The 19,129-nt window shown below is 38.7% G+C and overlaps 1 protein-coding gene across 1 annotated transcript in view; it reads right to left on the bottom strand.

Moving 5' to 3' along the window:
- Positions 1-19,129, bottom strand: part of GPC6 (glypican 6) — a 1,229,455-nt gene that overhangs the window by 590,504 nt on the left and 619,822 nt on the right. The window lies entirely within an intron of this gene.

Genomic DNA, 19,129 nt, shown 5'->3' with positions numbered 1-19,129 from the left:
AATAAAGTGGGGGATGCTATGACATATGGCTATTACCCCTCCGCAACATTTCAACCATGATCAGACTGAAAGAAAGGAATGGAGTAATCTAACAGCAGTAATACATTTACTCAGTATCCACCATACCCAAATAACGGTAGTGCTTGCTCTGAGGAATATTAAAGATGAAAGGCATGTTCCTTTTTTTTTTTTTTTTTGGTACTAAGTTACAATCTTCAGATTGACAAAGCTCATGGCACAGGAAAATGTCATGGAGACTCTAAAGCAATATATGTAGAACTCTACATGGACACTGTCAAAGTTTAGAATTAGAGGTTCTGAAAATAAGCTGAGTTAAAAACAAAACTAATTAGGCGGAAAGGAGATCTGGGGATAGTAGAAGAGGTAATGAGTAGTTTTTAGCAAGTTTTGAAGGGGTAAAAGAGATGATTTGATGGGAAGAGGAGAAGACAGGATAAGGAGAATGGCAGAAGCCATCATCCAAACGTTCACATGGGAAAAAGTTTGGATACATTTGCTCAAACAAAACAGGGCATTGGGTTGGGACTAATGATTCAGGGCAGCAAGGTGAAGGAGAGCTTGAAGAGAAGACTTGAAGGCTGGGCTGCCAACTTCAGACTTGTTCATCTTGTAGATCAGAATCTGGTCGTCAAAACTGTGCCCAAAAGAGAGCTAAGCGCCCAGTAAACAGTCCAAATGACTGAAGTAATTGACAATAGACGGCTGAGCTTTATGAACAGGTCAGTGACTTAATCAAAACGGTATGTGATGAAATGTTCCTAGCATTCCCAAAAGAGGGGATGGAGCCTAAAGCCTGGAGAGGTTGTCTTGAATGGGCAACAACCTACACTTGATGGGATCAGAGTTCAGATTTCAGCAGAAACTAAACAAAATGGAGAGGGAGAGACACAAACAGGAAGCAACAGAGAAAGAAAATGACCTACGATGAGGCTACGGAGTTCCGCTCCAGATGATGAAGATCAGTCTTAACGACATTAGTTTGCAGGATCACTGAGTATTGAAAAAGAAATGCAATCACAGATGGTGGAATGAGACCAAGAATTTAAGGCTGCAGAGATAGATGTCATCCAGGAACTTTCTCTTCACTGGAAATACTCTGACATACTGGTACCCTCTCTAACAGATTTTTGACTCAGCAGTGAAGAGCCAAGAGAAAATGACACTGTCTCTAAAATTATGGGATGCTGACACTACATTGCCAGCTGCCTGAAACCGAGTCAAAGCTGTGCTCAAAAAAACTGCTAACCTAATATTCCGGGCTCTCTTGAGGAAAATGACTTTAAGGCTTGCAATAAATCAGTTTACATATCCTAAATTAATTGAATGAATAGAATTATGAAATAAGTGTAAGGTCAGCTCTCTAGCACTAGTATATGGTGAGCCTGGGGAGTGGATGCATGGATCCAGAACATGGTGGCCATTACAGAGTCAGCAGTTGGGGCTGGGTGGATCTGCTTCTCTATATCACAAAGAGAATTCACTAAGAAATCAGCACTTGCAGGGTGGCTAGGAAATTATCAATCATAGAATAGGAATTATTGAATAGGACCCCTCTTTCGATAAGCTTTTGCCCGATAGTAACAGACCTTTTGGGAAGATGAGTGTCAACTCTGTCAAACCCTGAAGCATCACTTTCATACACATTTATGAATTATGCACTCAGTTCAGTACAGTCGCTCAGTCATGGATGACTCTTTGTGACCCCATGAACCGCAGCACGCCAGGCCTCCCTGTCCATCACCAACTCTGGGAGTCTACTCAAACCCATCTCCATCGAGTGGATGATGTCATCCAGCCATCTCATCCTCTGTTGTCCCTTTCTCCTCCTGCCCTCAATCTTTCCCAGCATCAGGGTTTTTTCCAATGAGTCAGATCTTCAATCAGGTGGCCAAATACTGGAGTTACACCTTCAACATCAGTGCTTCCAATGAACACCCAGGACTAATCTCCTTTAGGATGGATTGGTTGGATCTCCTTGCAGTACAAGGGACTCTCAAGAGTCTTCTCCAACACCACAGTTCAAAAGCATCAATTCTTCAGTGCTCAGCTTTCTTTATAGTTCAATTCTCACATCCTTACATGACCACTGGAAAAACCATAGCCTTGACTAGACAGACCTTTGTTGGCAAAGTAATGTCTTTGCTTTTTAATATGCTATCTAGGTTGGTCATAACTTCCCTTCCAAGGAGTAAGTGTCTTTTAATTTCATGGCTGCAGTCACCATCTGCAGTCATTTTGGAGCCCAGAAAAATAAAGTCAGCCATTGTTTCCACTGTTTCCCCATTTATTTGCCATGAAGTGATGGGATTGGATGCCATGATCTTCGTTTTCTGAATGTTGGGCTTTAAGCCAATTTTTTCACTCTCCTCTTTCATTTTCATCAAGAGGCTCTTTAGTTCTTCTTCACTTTCTGCCATAAAGGTGGTGTCATCTGCATATTTGAGGTTATTGATATTTCTCCCAGCAATCTTGATTCCAGCTTGTGCTTCCTCAAACCCAGCGTTTCTCATGCTGTACTCTGCATATAAGTTAAATAAGCAGGGTGTCTGTATAGAGCCTTGACATACTCCTTTTCCTATTTGGAACCAGTCTGTTGTTCCATGTCCAGTTCTAACTGTTGCTTCCTGACCTGCATACAGATTTCTCAAGAGGCAGATCAGGTGGTCTGGTATGCCGATCTCTTTCAGAATTTTCCACAGTTTGTGATCCACACAGTTAAAGGCTTTGGCATAGTCAATAAAGCAGAAATAGATGTTTTTCTGGAACTCTCTTGCTTTTTCCATGATCCAGTGGATGTTGCCAACTTGATCTCTGGTTCCTCTGCCTTTTCTAAAGCCAGCTTGAACATCAGGGAGTTCACGGTTCACGTATTGCTGAAGCCTGGCTTGGAGAATTTTGAGCATTACTTTACTAGCGTGTGAGATGAGTGCAATTGTGTGGTAGTTTGAGCATTCTTTGGCATTGCCTTTCTTTGGGATTGGAATGGAAACTGACGTTTTCCAGTCCTGTGGCCACTGCTGAGTTTTCCAAATGTGCTGGCATATTGAGTGCAGCACTTTCACAGCATCATCTTCCAGGATTTGAAAGAGCTCAACTGGGATTCCATCACCTCCACTAGCTTTGTTCATAGTGATGCTTTCTAAGGCCCACTTGACTTCATATTCCAGGATGTCTGGCTCTAGGTGAGTGATCACACCATTGTGATTATCTGGGTCACGAAGATTTTTTTTGTATAGTTCTTCTGTGTATTCTTGCCACCTCTTCTCAATATCTTCTGCTTCTGTTAAGTCCATACCATTTCTGTTCTTTATTGAGCCCATCTTTGCATGAAATGTTCCATTGGTATCTCTAATTTTCTTAAAGAGATCTCTAGTCTTTCCCATTCTATTGTTTTCCTCTATTTCTTTGCATTGATTGCGGAGGAAGGCTTTCTTATCTCCCCTTTCTATTCTTTGGAACTCTGTATTCAAATGGATATATCTTTCCTTTTCTCCTTTGATTTTCGCTTCCCGTCTTTTCACAGCTATTTGTAAGGCTTCCTCAGACTAGTGCGTGATGCACTTATGCATTACTAGTGAAATAGTAATTCACTAAAGCTATAATTTTCCAGTTTCTTAAAAAAATAATGCCCTAAAATGTTTTTATGAGAAATCTAAGAATCAATACTACAGGGGCTTCCACCTGAAAAGTACCTTCTTTATCCCCCCAAAAGTGTAGAAGTATCCTCATATCTGTCCAAACACTAATCAGTCATGTGGTTTTGAGACACTTAATCCAGTGATGGGCCACCTTTATGAGCATAAGGGCCCCTCTTCAAGAATTAAATATTTCAGAGAGCTCCCTGCAATAATAGTTGGAGAATTATTTCGTTTACTACTGATGCTGAACCCATGGATGTTTGCCAACTCCTGCATTAATTAGTCTCCTCCATCTCCCCTGGGCAGATGGAAAACTGTAGGTTAATTTCTGACAATCTTCTGATGCTCATGATACTTAGGGACTACAGCAGTATCACATACAGAGCCAGCATTTGAGGGACCAGGAAGAACAAACCTCTCAATAAAATGTCTGTGTTATTTATGTCAGAGTTCTAGTCAGGGCCCAAAATGCATTATGAAAAGACAGAATCTTTCTCTATTTTACTCATCACCGGAGGAACTGTATGAGTAATCAATCACAAGGGTTTAGGCTGCCTGGTGTGAATTCCTAACATTCTTTGCCTCAAATAGGAGGGTGATGCATTAAAACTATACATTTGCATTGTCCCCTACATCAGCCACTAGCCATGTATGGCATGTGAAATATGACCGGTCCCAAACTGAGATCTGCTGTAAGTATAAAGTACACACCAAAATCTGAGGACATCATACAAAAAATCAAAGTATCGCACTGATAGTTTTTATACTGATTATATATTTAAATGACAACACTGTAGATATACTAGATTAAAAATGTATTATTTAATGTGCTTACAGAAAATTATAGAAATTCACAGGGATGACATACATATATGATTCTCATCCTACTTCCGTTGACAACATTGTCATAGACCAATTTCTATTCTTGTTGTTAAGATTTTTTTTTTTTTGATGTGGACCATTTTTAAAGTTTTTACTGAATTTGTTACAATACTGCTTCTATTCTATGTCTTGGGTTTTTAGCCCGGAGGCATATGGGATCTTAGATCCCTGATCAGGGACCGAACTCACACCCCCTGCATTGTAAGTAAGATGAAGTCTTAACCAATGGACCACCAGGTAAGTCTCAGGACCAATGAGTTTGATATCAGGTTTCTGTATTCAGACTAAAACCTCAGCACTTGAAGAGGCAGATTCCCTGTCATTCAGCTTCAAGTTCCTTATCTAATAAATGTAATAATTACCACACATATATCATGGGTTAGTACTTTTAATTATTGCATTGATGCAATAATTAAATGACAGTATGTGAAAAGTACTAACTACAGTGGCTTACAACCACTCAATAACTGTTAGCTTCCATTTATATCAGACGGGAATCCATCTGACAGGGGTGATGATGCTATGATGACACTATTGGAAAACAATTCTAGGCGTTTGCTTGCTAAGGTCCATTTCAGCAGAAGTAAACTTGGGCCATTTATATGATAAGTAGTAGTAGTGTTAGTCACTCAGTTTGTCCAACTCTTTGTGACCTCATGGACTGTAGCCCACCAGGCACTTCTGTTCATGGAATTCTCTAGGCAAGAATACTGGAGTGAGCTGACATTTCCTTTTCCAGGGGATCTTCTTGACCCAGCGATTGAACCCAGGTCTCCTGCATTCCAGGCAGAATCTTTACTGTCTGAGCCACCAGGGAAGACCATATCTCATATATGATAAGAATGTTCTCAAAGACATTAAAGGAGAGGATTCTTTCCTGGTATCAACATCAGGAATAGCAGAGTCTTTTTCTCAACTATTGGGTTTGCTTTTATCTGATTAAAGAATAAAGTTTAGCTCATAGTGATGGCTAATAGAAAATTCAAAAGCAGGTTTGTAAATTCAAATGTTAAGGAGTCACTAACCATAGGTGAAGCTCATTGACGATGTTTTTTAAAACATAGGTACAATTTGCATGTTAAATGTTTAGAATATTTTATACTTCCACAAAAAATAAAATAAGCTTCCTACTTTTTTTCCCTTGAAACATGGCCCTATCATCTTTCAGTTCTTTCACTTTTAGTAAAGACATGGGTACAGAGAAACACGTCTATCTTGTGAGGAAAAGAACCAAACACTGTGATAGATGGTGATCCACACTGACTTCAGAATCAGACCAATCACAGGAATGGTCAGACCCAAGTCAAACCAGAACTCAAATTCTCAAGCTAAAACAAACTCAGCCTATATATTTACTCCAGCTGATTTTGCTACACAGGACACAAATCCAGGTTGCTTATATCTTTAGAAATTGCTTGTTGTCGTTTAATCGCTAAGTGGTATCTGACTCTTTTGTGACCCTGTGGACTGTAGCTGTGGACTGTAGCCCACCAGGCTCCTCTGTCCATAGGATTTCCCAGGCAAGAATACTAGAATAGGTTGCCATTTCCTTTGCAAGGGTATTCTCCCCACCCAGGGATCGAACCCTCATCTTCTGCATTGGTGGGCAGATTCTTTACCACTGAGCCACCAAGGAAACCCTTAGAAATTGTAGAAATCCACAATTTATGTTAATCTTCCTCATTTTAAAACATTATTTAAACTCTTAAAGAAGTCATGCCAAATGAACACATCTGTGAGAGTTAGGAATAAAGTCCACAGCTTTGCAGTCTGGCTAAGATGGAGATATTCAGCCCAATGGGAAGTAATAGGGAGATCTAATAAACATTTTTCGAGCAGCCTCATCTCAGTATCTTCTTTATGGGTACATCTTTTATTTCCATAAAAATTGCTTCTAATTCTTGTTAACTGTGTTGACTATAAATAAACCAAGAAATTCCAATAGCCAAATACATGATAAAGAATATATGAAACAGCTACGTATGCTGGCCCTGAGAGTGCAGAGGAGGTAAACACCCACACCATCATGTACACACACTTTAACTCCTTACTACAGTTGCTTCCTTCTTTGAGAAAAAATGTCGAGGGGGTGACTATTTGTGAAGATCCCAGATATACTGGCAGCAAGCACATCCTTTAGGTTGTAAAACAAAACTTTAAAAATGAGCGTGATTTTTTAATAAAAGCGCTATCAATGAATGTGGAAAAATACTTAAAGTGATAAAAAGTAGAATCCAATATTAAGTATCCCCCATGATTTAAGAATAGGGCTTCCCAGGTGGCACAGTAGTAAAGAATATACCAGTCAAAGCAGGAGGTGCGAAAGATATGGGTTCAATCCCTGGATCAGGAAGATCCCCTGGAGGAGGAAACTGCAACCCACTGCAGTATTCTTGCCTAGAAAATTCCATGGACAGAGGAGCTGGGTGGGCTACATTCCATGAGGTCACAAAGAATGGGGCATAACTGAATGACTGAGTATACACACACATGATTTAATAATATGTAACATAAAAGCATATTAGGGGTACAAACCACTAGAGATGCAAATTTTGACACTGGTTATCTCTAGGCAGTGAGAATTAAGGATTATTTTAATTTCTTCTTTGTATTCTTCTGCATTGTACACGTTTTTTTTTTTTTCTTTTTGGATGAGCACATACTGATTTTGGAATCAGAAATAATATGTGAAAATGCATAAAAATATTTTTCTGACCACTAGCAACAACTAAGTGTCATTTTAAGCTAGGATGACAGCTTTATTTGAACTCTTTGGGTAATTTATAGAGGAAAAATGTTCATTTGGCTTGAGTGATTTATAAGATCAATTTCATTTCCCCAGTTCCCTTTGTCTCAGAATTACAAAACAACTAATGAAATATAAATTGATCAGGAGAGAGACTCTGGATAGCTGAGAGTCAAAGGTCCTATAATTTATTAAATAATGGGCATATCAGAATTTCTACACAAAAACCTATCACTTTCACACATGAAGGAAAGTAAGAAAGACTTTCAATCTGGATTCTATCTACTCTCTCCCAGCCAAAATGTCAGGGTACTTTTTCTCTCCACTCCAAAGGAGATATTTCTCGTATCATATGGAAATAGTGACATAAATATTTTATGTAGTTATTTTCTGCCTACAAATGCTGCAGGATACCATGAGGTTTTGTCTTTTCAGTAAAACACTTTATTGGAAGCACAGCTGGGTTCTCCTTGGCCCAGGCTCTAAATTGAGCAACAGAACTCTAACAGGAAAGGACTTCTGCTGAGTGATTGGTTTGCTGTTGTTTGTATTTATTTCTTTATTTTTGGTTGTGCTGGGTCTTCGTTGCCTCTTGAGCTTTTCTTTAGCTGTGTTTAGCAGGGTCTACGTTCTAGTTGCTATACTTGGGCTTCTCACTGGTGGCTTCTCTTGTTGTGGAGCATAGGCTTTAGGCACAAAGGCTTAGCAGCTACAGCACGTGGGCTCAGTAGCTGTGGAAAACTGGCTCTGTGGCTCGGCAGCATGAGGGATCTCCCTGGACCAGGGATCAAACCCGTGTCCCCTGCAGTGGCAGGCAGATTCTTAACCGTTAGACACCAGGGAAGCCCTGCTATATTTTAAAGCACCATCAAACCCTATATTTCTGACTAAATGCGGTCCACTTTCATTGAAAACTAGTGACATAAATGTTGCCTTACATCTACCTGTATTTTTAGCAAGAGAACTTGTTTTTAGAAAGCCAAGAGCAAAGAAGGAAGTTGTAACACCTATTATTTACAAACAGCTCTATTTCCTTGCGGAGAAACTCATATTTATGCCTACTATGAGAATGATATGCAGAATAATACTGTTTCCATAAGGACTGTATTTATGAAAGTCTAAAATATTGAAGGGAGGAGCTGTTTTGATTGCCCAAGTCCTCTGCAAAATGAACAGAGGAAAAGTTTGCCTTCCTGGCTTCTTAAGACATTATGAACTGAAGAGGATTAAATTTCCATAAAATATCTTGTTCTCTGCTGAGTATTAAATATGACAGTGGCATTTTTGACATGCAGCATCTTCCTGCAAGGATGAAAATGAATTTTTAAGAATCTGTTTATGCCAGCCACTTAAGTGTCAGCTGGTGTTAACTTGGAACATCAATTGACTCAGGTTATAGTTTTACTTATCTCTGAATGTCAAAATCACCATTATCCTATTACTGACACTCTGAACTGTCCATCTTCACCCGGGGCTATCCACTTTAGATACAGGAAAATGCAGAGTTTTGATATTGTGTGGGACGATGACTATTTTCTAAGCATCTGGGATTGATCCATTGCGTCTGCAGTGAATATCACTCATCAAGATGGAGAGAGAAAATGCATACACATGAAGGGGAAGAACTCGTTGTTTCGATGTGGAAAAACACTTTAAGTGACAAAAGTAGGATCCAATATCTGTGTTATGTTATCACAAACATAACAATGGAGAAAATCTATGGTATGTAATAATATACCCCCATCTTTCCTACAATAAAGTATCTGTATGACCTAATGCCTCCTTTTAAAAAAATACCAATATGTCGTACTCCCTACATAAGTCCTGCTTCACTATGTCAGCACGATTAATGCAATATAGCTGTCAAGCTTTATTAAAATTATTTTTGATGTGTATCTTGGCTCATAAACCTCTACAGTGCACTGATATTACCTCAGGGAATGTCCTTGTAACATTGAGTCTCTGAAGATGGGACAATAAAAGAAAAATCCTCCAAACTTTCAAGTTCAGCTATGATATCACAGAGCTGGCAACATCTCCTGTCAGCACTCTGAACGTGCTTTTTTGCATGTGAAAGTAATTACAGCAGGACTGTTGTTCAAACCTTGTTTCACAGAAACTTCTGGTAGGAAAAGCATAAAGGCATTCAGAGACAAACATCCAAGAACAGAGTCAGCACTGACGCTGAAATATACTGTCAGGTGCGTTTTTCTTTATGAAGCCATTTCAGAAGCAGCATTCTTTGAGTTACAGCACTAGAGTGTTAATCTTGGACCTTTTAAGATTTGTTTAATTGGTACATTTTAGCAGTGGATATTTCCTATTAGTAACCTAGATGTCCAATTGTTGCGCATATCTTCCATGGCCCCAGAGGAGTTCTCATATTTGTGGAACACACACAAACAGCCGGCATGCCAATCAAAATGGGTTATGGGAGCCCATCATGGTTGGAAACATAGAGAAGGCTCTCCAAGGGAAGAAGGTTAGGGCAAGGACACACAAAGAAGGGTAAAGGGAGGCTGAAAACGGAAAGAAAAAGCTCAAACACACCAACAGAATCAATGACTAGAGGTTCACCATCTTCCTCTTCTGAGGGTTATTCTAGAATAGTACTGATACATTTGCAACTATCTGTTTGAGGCTCAAATGCTCTGGACAGGATTTGGCTGGCTGTTTGATTTTTCCAGGATGTCATGACCTGATATCTGATCCTACAGGGCATAACCAAGATGCACCTCACATCAAGGAGAAACACCACGAAAGTTGAACAACATTACAGAAGATTCCACTGGTGAGGATCTTAGATGTCTCAGCAATGTGAAATTGCTATCAAGATTTCTTTAATGGCTTCAACTTTTGACTTGTTGCAGAATGATCACAACTTCTTCATGAATGGGCTCTATAGACCAGTTATAGATCACGCTTTGTTCAGTCTGTTCTAGAAAGTGTGGGAACAGAAGAGTTAAAGTATCTAAGCAAAAAAAAAAAACAAAACAACAACAACAAAAAATACCACCATTCCAGGCAAGATGCACTTGCTAAAGTTTGTAGCATCCTAAAGGCCAAATCAAAGATCTATTTTCTCTGCCCCTCCCACTTGACTATCTGCAACATCTGTTGCTGCTGATTACCCTATCTCTTGAGCACTTCTCTTCCTTTACTTTCAAAACAATACGCTTTTGGTCATCTGCCTTCTTTTTTTGTATCCTCTTCAAGTATTTATACTCCCTGATGTTTCATCTGATCCTGTTAGCTTTTTTTCTCCAGCTAAATGTTACCAGCCCTTGCCAACAAACATGTCTATGTTGTGTGTTTAGTCACTCAGTTGTGTCCGATTCTTTGTGACCATATGGACTGTTGTGTACCAGGGGGATTCTCCAGGCAAGAACACTGAATGGGTTGCCATGCCCTCCCCCAGGGGATCTTCCCAATCCAGGGATTGAACCTAGGTCTCCCACAGTGCAGACGGATTCTTTATCATTAAGCCACCCAGGGAAGCCAAAGAATACTGGAGTGGGTAGCCTATGCCTTCTCCAGGGGGAGCTTCCCATCCCTGGAATGGAACTGGGGTCTTCTGCATTGCAGACAGATTCTTTACCAGCTGACTATGTTGGTGATTCTCAAACCAGTCAGCAGGTAGACAACAGGTACTCAGTTAGAACAAAGAGTGTGCCTGGAAATGTGCTTGATGCTGGAAAAATAATCTGAGAAGACACCGCATTTTATACCCCACTGATTTGTTCCTTTGTTTCTCCAGATGTGTGCTCCACTCTGCTCCACCTGCTTGGAATCAGGTCTCAGTGGTCACCTGGGCAGTTACAGCAGTTTCCATTTCTGCATCCACCAGCAGTTTTCCCCACTCCAGTTTATCATATCCATGAAACAGAGATTTTCGCCTCTTTCCTAGGAAAGAGGTAAAAATCTGACCATATATTTGTCTTTTGAAAAATCTTGGCTATCACTTCTTGCCAATGCAAGGTCCTTCAAATTCCTTTCCTGGAAATATAAAATCCAAATAATGCATTCCAGACCTCCTGGCCACATCTCAACAAAATCAGGACCTGCCACAATTCATGCCTTTAACCTGCTGGGTCCTTGGCAAGGAAGCCCTAGATCTTTTCCTCTTCTGTAAGACCCTATTCATCCTGTAAGTCTAAGTCTGACTATAACCCACTCTAAGGTGCCTTTTCCAATTTCTCTAGGCAAAGGGAAGCATACATTTCTCTTAATTCACATAGCATTCTTCCCACTATCTTCATCTTGATCCTTTGTACCACACTTAAACTTTTACACTTCAATCCTTTTGGATACACTGTGATTTTTGTCAGTGTAAATGCTGTTCATCGTTATTTCCTGTTTCTTACAGAACAATGCCCAGTGAAGAGCAGGTGCTCAGCACATTTGTCTCTCAAAAGTAATGGAATGCATTTAAGCAAAGATAGATAAACATCATGATATCATTTATATATGGACTTTAAAAAGGATAACAGTGAACTTATTTACAAAACATAAATGGACTCACAGTCATAGAAAACAAAGTTATAGTTACCAAAGGTGATAGAGATGGGGTGATAAATTAGGAGTTTGGGACGAACACATACACTCTATTATATATAAAATAGATAAACAGCAAGGAACTACTGTCTAGTACAGGGAACTATACTTAGTATCTTGTAATAACCTATGAAGGAAAAGAGTCTGAAAAAGACTATATGTATAAGTATGAATAACTGAATCTCTTTTCTGTGCACTTGAAACTAACACAACATAGCAAATTAACTATATTTCAATAAAAAAGAAAGGTTACATTTTAATTATGAAAGCAAAACAGACAAGGACCAAAATGTTAATGAAAGAGGAAGTTTTTATTCAAGGGTTCCATCTGAGTTCCCAGTCTTATTTCTGCCTATTCTGTGCTGTGTATTTCATGCCTCAGGAATACCCAGGAGTGCTTGCAGCTCCCTGCACTCACCTGTGGTTTCATGTTGTGTTTCTGCTGAGTTTTTGCCTCTGCCTAAAACACCCTGCCTCCCCTACGCTTGCTGCCCTCATCATCTGCGTCAATGTCCACACATCCTTCCACGTGTCATTCAGGCCTCTCTACTATCCTGAAAGTTCCTCACAACCCAAGGTTAAGCTAGATGTCTTTCCTCTCTATTCCCATAACAATTACTGTAGAATTGACATTATTAGATTATAATATCAAAATCATTGGATTTTGACATTATTTGTTTCTGTCTCTCTCCCAATTAGTATTTGTAATACTTTAATTTGCATAGTCTTTGTATCTTAAGAACTTTAAGATACTTTGTATCTTAAGATCTTAAGAACAGTACCTGATGTATAGAACACACTGAACTAATGCTTATTGATGAGGCCTTAGCTACATTGCCACAATGGCTTCACTTTTACAAGAATCCAGTAGGATCAAACGAATGTTGAGTTATTACAACTACCCATCTTGGACTGTAGGAGAGTGAAAGATCATACCTGTTAGATACTGTCAGAACTATGGTTGCCAAACTTTTTCTAGCTAAGTTGCATTGGCACAGAGTTAAAGAACTCCTTACCTTCTCCTTTCTTCTATGAATACAACTTCAAAACTGGATTCAATGGGGAGAAACGTGCCCATTTTATTGGAATTCCAAAAGATGACATAATTTTAAAATAAAATAGCCTAACAAGCATCTGGTGCTTCCCTAGTAGCTCAGACAGTAAAGAATTTGCCTGTAATGCAGGAGACCCAGGTTTTAACCGTGGATCAGGAAGATCCCCTGGAGAATGAAATGGAAACCAATTCTTGAATTCTTGCCTGAAGAATTCCATGGTCAGAGGAGCCTGGCAGGCCACAGTCCATAGGGTCGCAAAGAGTTGGACACAATTGAGCGACTAACACTTCACTTAACAAAACATATGTTATTAAAAACAGACACAAGCTACCAAAAGACCATAAAGAAAGGATACACAAAAAGCTCTTAATGCATTGGAAATAAATGGCTTCATTCTCCTCAATTTTCACTCTCTTAACCATTTTCCAAACACACCCCTAAGCAAGATGTGTGTTTTGCAAGATAATTTAAAATTGATAAGAAAGATTTTCATTGTTTTAATCAAAATTACCAAATAGTTTTCATAAAAATGGGACCTTGTCTCTTCCCTGAAGTCCTCTGTAGAACACTACACGTGCTATTCTTCAGGGGAGAAACTCTTTTGTTCCTCTGATCCCTGGACTTGCTCACACCCTTACAATTTCCAGTGCTTATCACAGTACCCGGATCATGGTAAAATTCATACATCTTTAATGAAGTATATTAATAAGCTATTTTTTTTGCTGTTTTGGCCAGTAGTACTAAAGTTATTTTGTTACTATTTTTTTAATCATGAAATTATTTATTGATTGATGGCAAAGCACTTTCTAAATATAATATAATTCCACACCATCATCATCAAACAACAAGCATATATTATTCATGCTGACTTAAAAGTTGTAAACATAGAAACATTATTGATAGCTTCAAAAGGTTTACCTATTCTTCCTAATATTGTATATTATTGATTATATTATTATTCTATGTTGACACTCATCAATTACAGAAAAGAATACACAGACCACAAAAGAACTAACAACAACAACAAAATCTTTCATTCTCCTAAGGCCTCTTTGCGGTCCTTTTCATTTCTGGATGACTAAAAAAATTAACTCCAATCAAAAGATGACCACAGAAGGAGCAAAACAGGTCATTTGGGTGACAGGTACTACAGGTGGTCTTAGTTTGTGTCTTAAATTCTATCTCAGAAGCAAAAGCTAGATAGAATATCATTTCCCTTTTCGACTAGCTATATCCATGGCATATTCTTCAGAAGAGTTTTCAATTATTATCAAAGAATGTTATGAATGGATGTGTTGCATAGCCTTCATTTCATCAAATTTGATGATCTTTTTTTTTTTTTTTCCAATCTTGTAATGTACCAACCACAGTTTTGGAAAATGGACTCTCTGTTTATAGCTTTCTAGGTACATGCTGTTAACGCAAGATTGTTTATTCAACTGGATGGGTCCATTAAGAGGCTCCCCATGTAAAGACACTATTATGGATAGCAGACATAGGCAGGTGTCTGTTGATAATAATATTCTGGTCGTACTAAAGCCAGACTTTCTTTTCAAAGTTCCAATCCACAAGGAATAAAAAAAAATTAAATAGAAAAACAGATGCATAATAGATCTAGAGAGAGAGAGAGAGAGAGAGAGAGAGAGAAGTGACAGTATTTGGCCACAGCTCAAGTTACATAGATTCCAATTCCATTATCTACCTAATTTGTCTGGAATGAATCAATCGAATGACTTTCATAGTTAAAGTGGTTGCTACTGACAAAATTTATAGCTTTGCCTCATAGACGTCACATTTATTAAAGCAAAAAGATATGAAAGTCATGTCTTTTTTGTTTAAATGCCTTCAAGATGGACCAGTGAAGACACTACAGTCACTTGCCTTCATGATGAAAAATAGAAGCTCGGTCTAAGCAGACAATTGTTGTTATCTCTATGCAGCCCCCTTTCTGTTCTTCCCATGTCTGATTAGCTTCAGAGGGACTGATGGCATCCAAATTTCCATCCATGAATGAGTGTATATAAGGAAGTAAGAGTGGTGCTTTCAAAAAGGGATCATACTAAAAAAATAGTAAGGATCCTCTCTCTCAAGACTACTATATTATCAAAGATTGCTTTTATGTTCATTTTAGAGCTTTGTCTCCATGCTTACTTGATATCATTTAGCACAATGTGAAACATGGAAAGTGAATGGTCACATCTACAAACACCAGTAAGTTTGATGAACCATGGAAGGCAGCTCAGGCACTTGAGCATATCTACAGAGATGGAAAGAATCACAGATGAACAATGCCAAGTCTCCTCCCACTTTAATCTCTCATTAAAAAATCTTAAACCTGCATGCAGATATACAGAGCACAGAGATTAAGAAACAGTATGTTATCAGAAAGTATGGAATCCCCTGATTATCTCTCTTTTATAATACATCGAAACCTGATCCCCAGATGTTATTATAGGATATCTGTGTTTATTATTTGAAAGTTTTCTTCTTTCTTTTTTTCCCTGCTAAAGAGATAAATTTTCCAATCAAGACAATTAATTAGAAGTTATTAATGATGCCTTCCTAGATTTAAGAAGTCATTGCAAGATAAGAGACTTCTCTAGTGGCTCAATAGGTAAAGAATCTGCCTGCAATGAAAGGTACACAGGAGATGTGGATTCAATCCCTGGATCAGGAAGATCCCCTAGAGGAGGAATGGCAGCATACTTCCCTAGAGGAGGAAATGGCAACACATTCCCGTATTCTCACCTGAAAAATCCCATGGACAGAGGAGCCTGGCAGGCCACAGTACACATGGTCACACAGAGTTGGACACAACTGAGCAACTAAGCACATGGGATCTCATATATATTTTAATTCCTAAATTATGTATTGCTTTGTACTTTTTAAAAATTTATATAAGTGGTATATGACTTGATGGACATGAGTTTGAGTATGCTCCGGGAGTTGGTGATGGACAGGGAAGCTTGGCGTGCTGCAGTCCATGGGGTTGCAAAGAGTCAGACACGACTGGTGACTGCACTGAACTGAAATGGTATATATTCTTTGGGATTTTATTTTATTTTTTTGGTATCAAAAAGATTTTTATAACTGATTCATCCACACACGTGGCTGTAGTTCACTTATTTTCAATGCTCCGTAGGATTTCAGAAGAGATCATCATTTATGCAGATGGGACATTTGAGATATTTTCACTTTATATGTTATTATAAATAATGTTGCTGTGATTCCTACACATAGATTTGTATACAGGTGAAACAGTGTGTCCAGAGGTTAGAACTGTAGTTTTAAGGTATGCATGTATTTGATAGCACGTGCCTGCATGCTCAGTTGCTTCAGCAGTGTCTGACTCTTTGCGACCCCACAGAATGCAGCCCACCAGGCTCCCCTGTCCATGGGATTCTCCAGGCAAGAATACTGGAGTGAGTTGCCATGCCTTCCTGCGAGGGATCTTTCCAACCCAGGGATCAAAACTGCGTCTCCTGTGTCTCATGCATTGTAGGCGAATTCCTTACCCCTGAGCCACCAGGGAAGCCCCATTCGACAGCACATGTATTTTCAAACAGTTATTTAAAATTAACTTGTTCCATCCAAAGCCTAGAAAAAGACTTGTGAGATGTGAGATGGCAAGAGTAAGTTCTAAAAATGGTTATGTTGACGTCACCAAATTAGTTCTCTATTTTTCTGGTAAGGAAATTCCCCAAATGTTGTGTCAAAACATTTGCATCAAACTGCTGTGTTTTGCCAAAGAGAAAAATTTCCCAGTCAAAACAATTAATTAGAAGCTATTAATGATGCCTTCCTAGATTTAAGAAGCCACTGTAAGAGAAGAGGCAAACTACAGGATAAAAAATACGCCCTAAGCCAAGGTGCAGGAGGTAAGTTGTTACAGTTTATGAATCTCTTTTGGAATTTTGCTTTGAATTCCTTAACTCTTCTATAATCACTTCGCAAATTCCAAATCATTCAAGTAACAGACCACAGGGAAACTTCTGATATATGAGGGGCTAATCCTCAAACACAATTCTTACTTCTCCTCTTAATATAGATAGTCTTGTAATATTTTCTTCTTCTCACAAAGAATAGTTTGGTTGCTGTAAGTCATCGGCACCCAAATGGTACTAGCGGATCTGCATCTGATTTAGTCAGCTACAGACCATCTGGTCATCATTAATCAGAAAGTTCACTGATAAAACACTTAAATCCCTAAATCATAAATTATTTGAGAAAAATGTTCTCAGCTTCTAAACCAAGGCTATATATTCCCATCCATCTCTCTCTGTTTCCATCCATCCATCCATCCATCCATCCATCCATCCATCCATCCATCCATCTGTTCACCTACTAGAAGGCAGTAACCAGATGTCAGTATGGGATTTATGATTTGAATAGATTAGGGCTAATGATACTCAGGCCAAACAAGTCAATATCTGCATAAAATAGTAAACATTCATAGTCACATGACCACAAACAACATTGCAAGCCCACAGCAGCTATTCTGCAAATGAATGTTGGTCATGAAAAAACCAAGGGAAGTAAGATCTCAGTGTTGCAGAGTACATCTCACCTCATGCCTAGAAAACAAAACCAAACAACTGAAGGTCATACTGCACTGACGGTTGGTCCATGATATCAGTCTTCACAAGGAAGGTGGACGCGTTAGCTTTAGGTGGACAAAGATCTCAAGACTGGGACAGGCAGGGAAAGACAGGGGAGAGGCGCCATTTCCCGGCTGCCCTTAATGCCATCCTCTGAGAAACAGGAAATAGAGCCATCTGCAAACTCACTTGTGGCTTTTTAGATGGACTGATAGAAAATATTCTCTGACCTGACTGAGACGTCCCCAGAGTAAAATGTATGTATCTAATCATTATTCAAACTCAGGCAGACTCTATATAAACAATCAGGACTGTCACAGGTATCAATCCACGCTTTTAATATCTTACCTCATGTGTCTCAAGAGCTGGCAATTTCATTCTTCAATAAAAGCAACGGCTTCAATTTGAAGCCACCATGACTAACATTTTTTTAACAACAAAATCTATCTCTCAAGAATATATGGAATGTATATTTATTTCTTATATCAATCCGTATGTCACAGACTTACCCAACTGATCATGTTTCCTCTTATTACTCCACCTGGCCAATTCCTTATTGATCCACTTTTGGGGTTCTTTTCCTTTGGTATTTAGAATGTTGTTGATTTTCAATGAAAAAAATTGTTTTTAACATCAAAATTATAGGCCATTTGTATTATTAAATCCCTTGTGATTATCTTCCTCAGAGCATTCTTCCAAATAATCTTTCCATGTGCTCAAGTAACCTTTTTTAAGAATTGCTCATTTAAAAAATGGACTGCTATGAATTTTACAAATAGAGTTATAGAGAAACATTTCTTAAGGGTATATACATCTTTCTACCAAGATGTAAATACTGAGGAGATCAAAGTGGAGAAAAAAGAAACATGGCAGGATAGTACCAATAGTTATAAATAATATGTGGCTATTTGGCACAACTCTGCAGTAAGAAAGTAATATTTAGCAATAATCTTTGTATAAACATGACCTTCTTTGGGTGACATAATACCAGACTCTTGTTACCTACTGTTTTAACTTTACCTCTTAAGGTAATCATCTTCCAGTTTATTTGTTGGACAGCCCTCATAAATGGGCAAGCCTATCTCATAAGAGAGTTGAATGTCAAGGAAGAATTTAAACAAAGGCATATATCCTTTACACAGGAAACAGTCAATGTTTAAAAACAGCAATGGAAAAAGACCCCATCCATTAAAGGTTTAGAGACATCCTCAAGGAAAGACACATACATGTATTAGTGATTTATCTTTCTCATAAGCCCAATGCAATACACAGCACTGAATTACAAAGATAATGGATAACAGAAAGAATTCTCCAGCAGAGTCTACACTTTGTATTCATTAGTCCTCCCTAATCCAGTTGTACAGGTGTCAGCTAAAGGCTCTTCTTTTACTATTAAGGAATTTGCCACCTTGACAAGGGTGATAAAGAAGAAGAAATGCCAGGTGCTGGTGTTTTGAGCAACAACTTGTCTCCACTTGCAGTCACCAGGAAGACTGTCACCTTGTGACTTCCTGGAGGATTATAACCTCTGGATAGACTGCTGCATGAGTATTTATCATCCTTAAAACTGATCAGAAATGCCAAGTGGTCATGGTTACAAGACACCTGTTTTCATGCATTCCCTGATAAAAGCTT

Source organism: Ovis canadensis, chromosome 10 (assembly GCF_042477335.2).
Source record: "Ovis canadensis isolate MfBH-ARS-UI-01 breed Bighorn chromosome 10, ARS-UI_OviCan_v2, whole genome shotgun sequence".
Taxonomy (NCBI): Eukaryota; Metazoa; Chordata; class Mammalia; order Artiodactyla; family Bovidae; genus Ovis; species Ovis canadensis.
The sequence above is the reverse complement of the archived record's forward strand: the minus strand, read 5'-3'. Positions and strand labels throughout refer to the sequence as shown.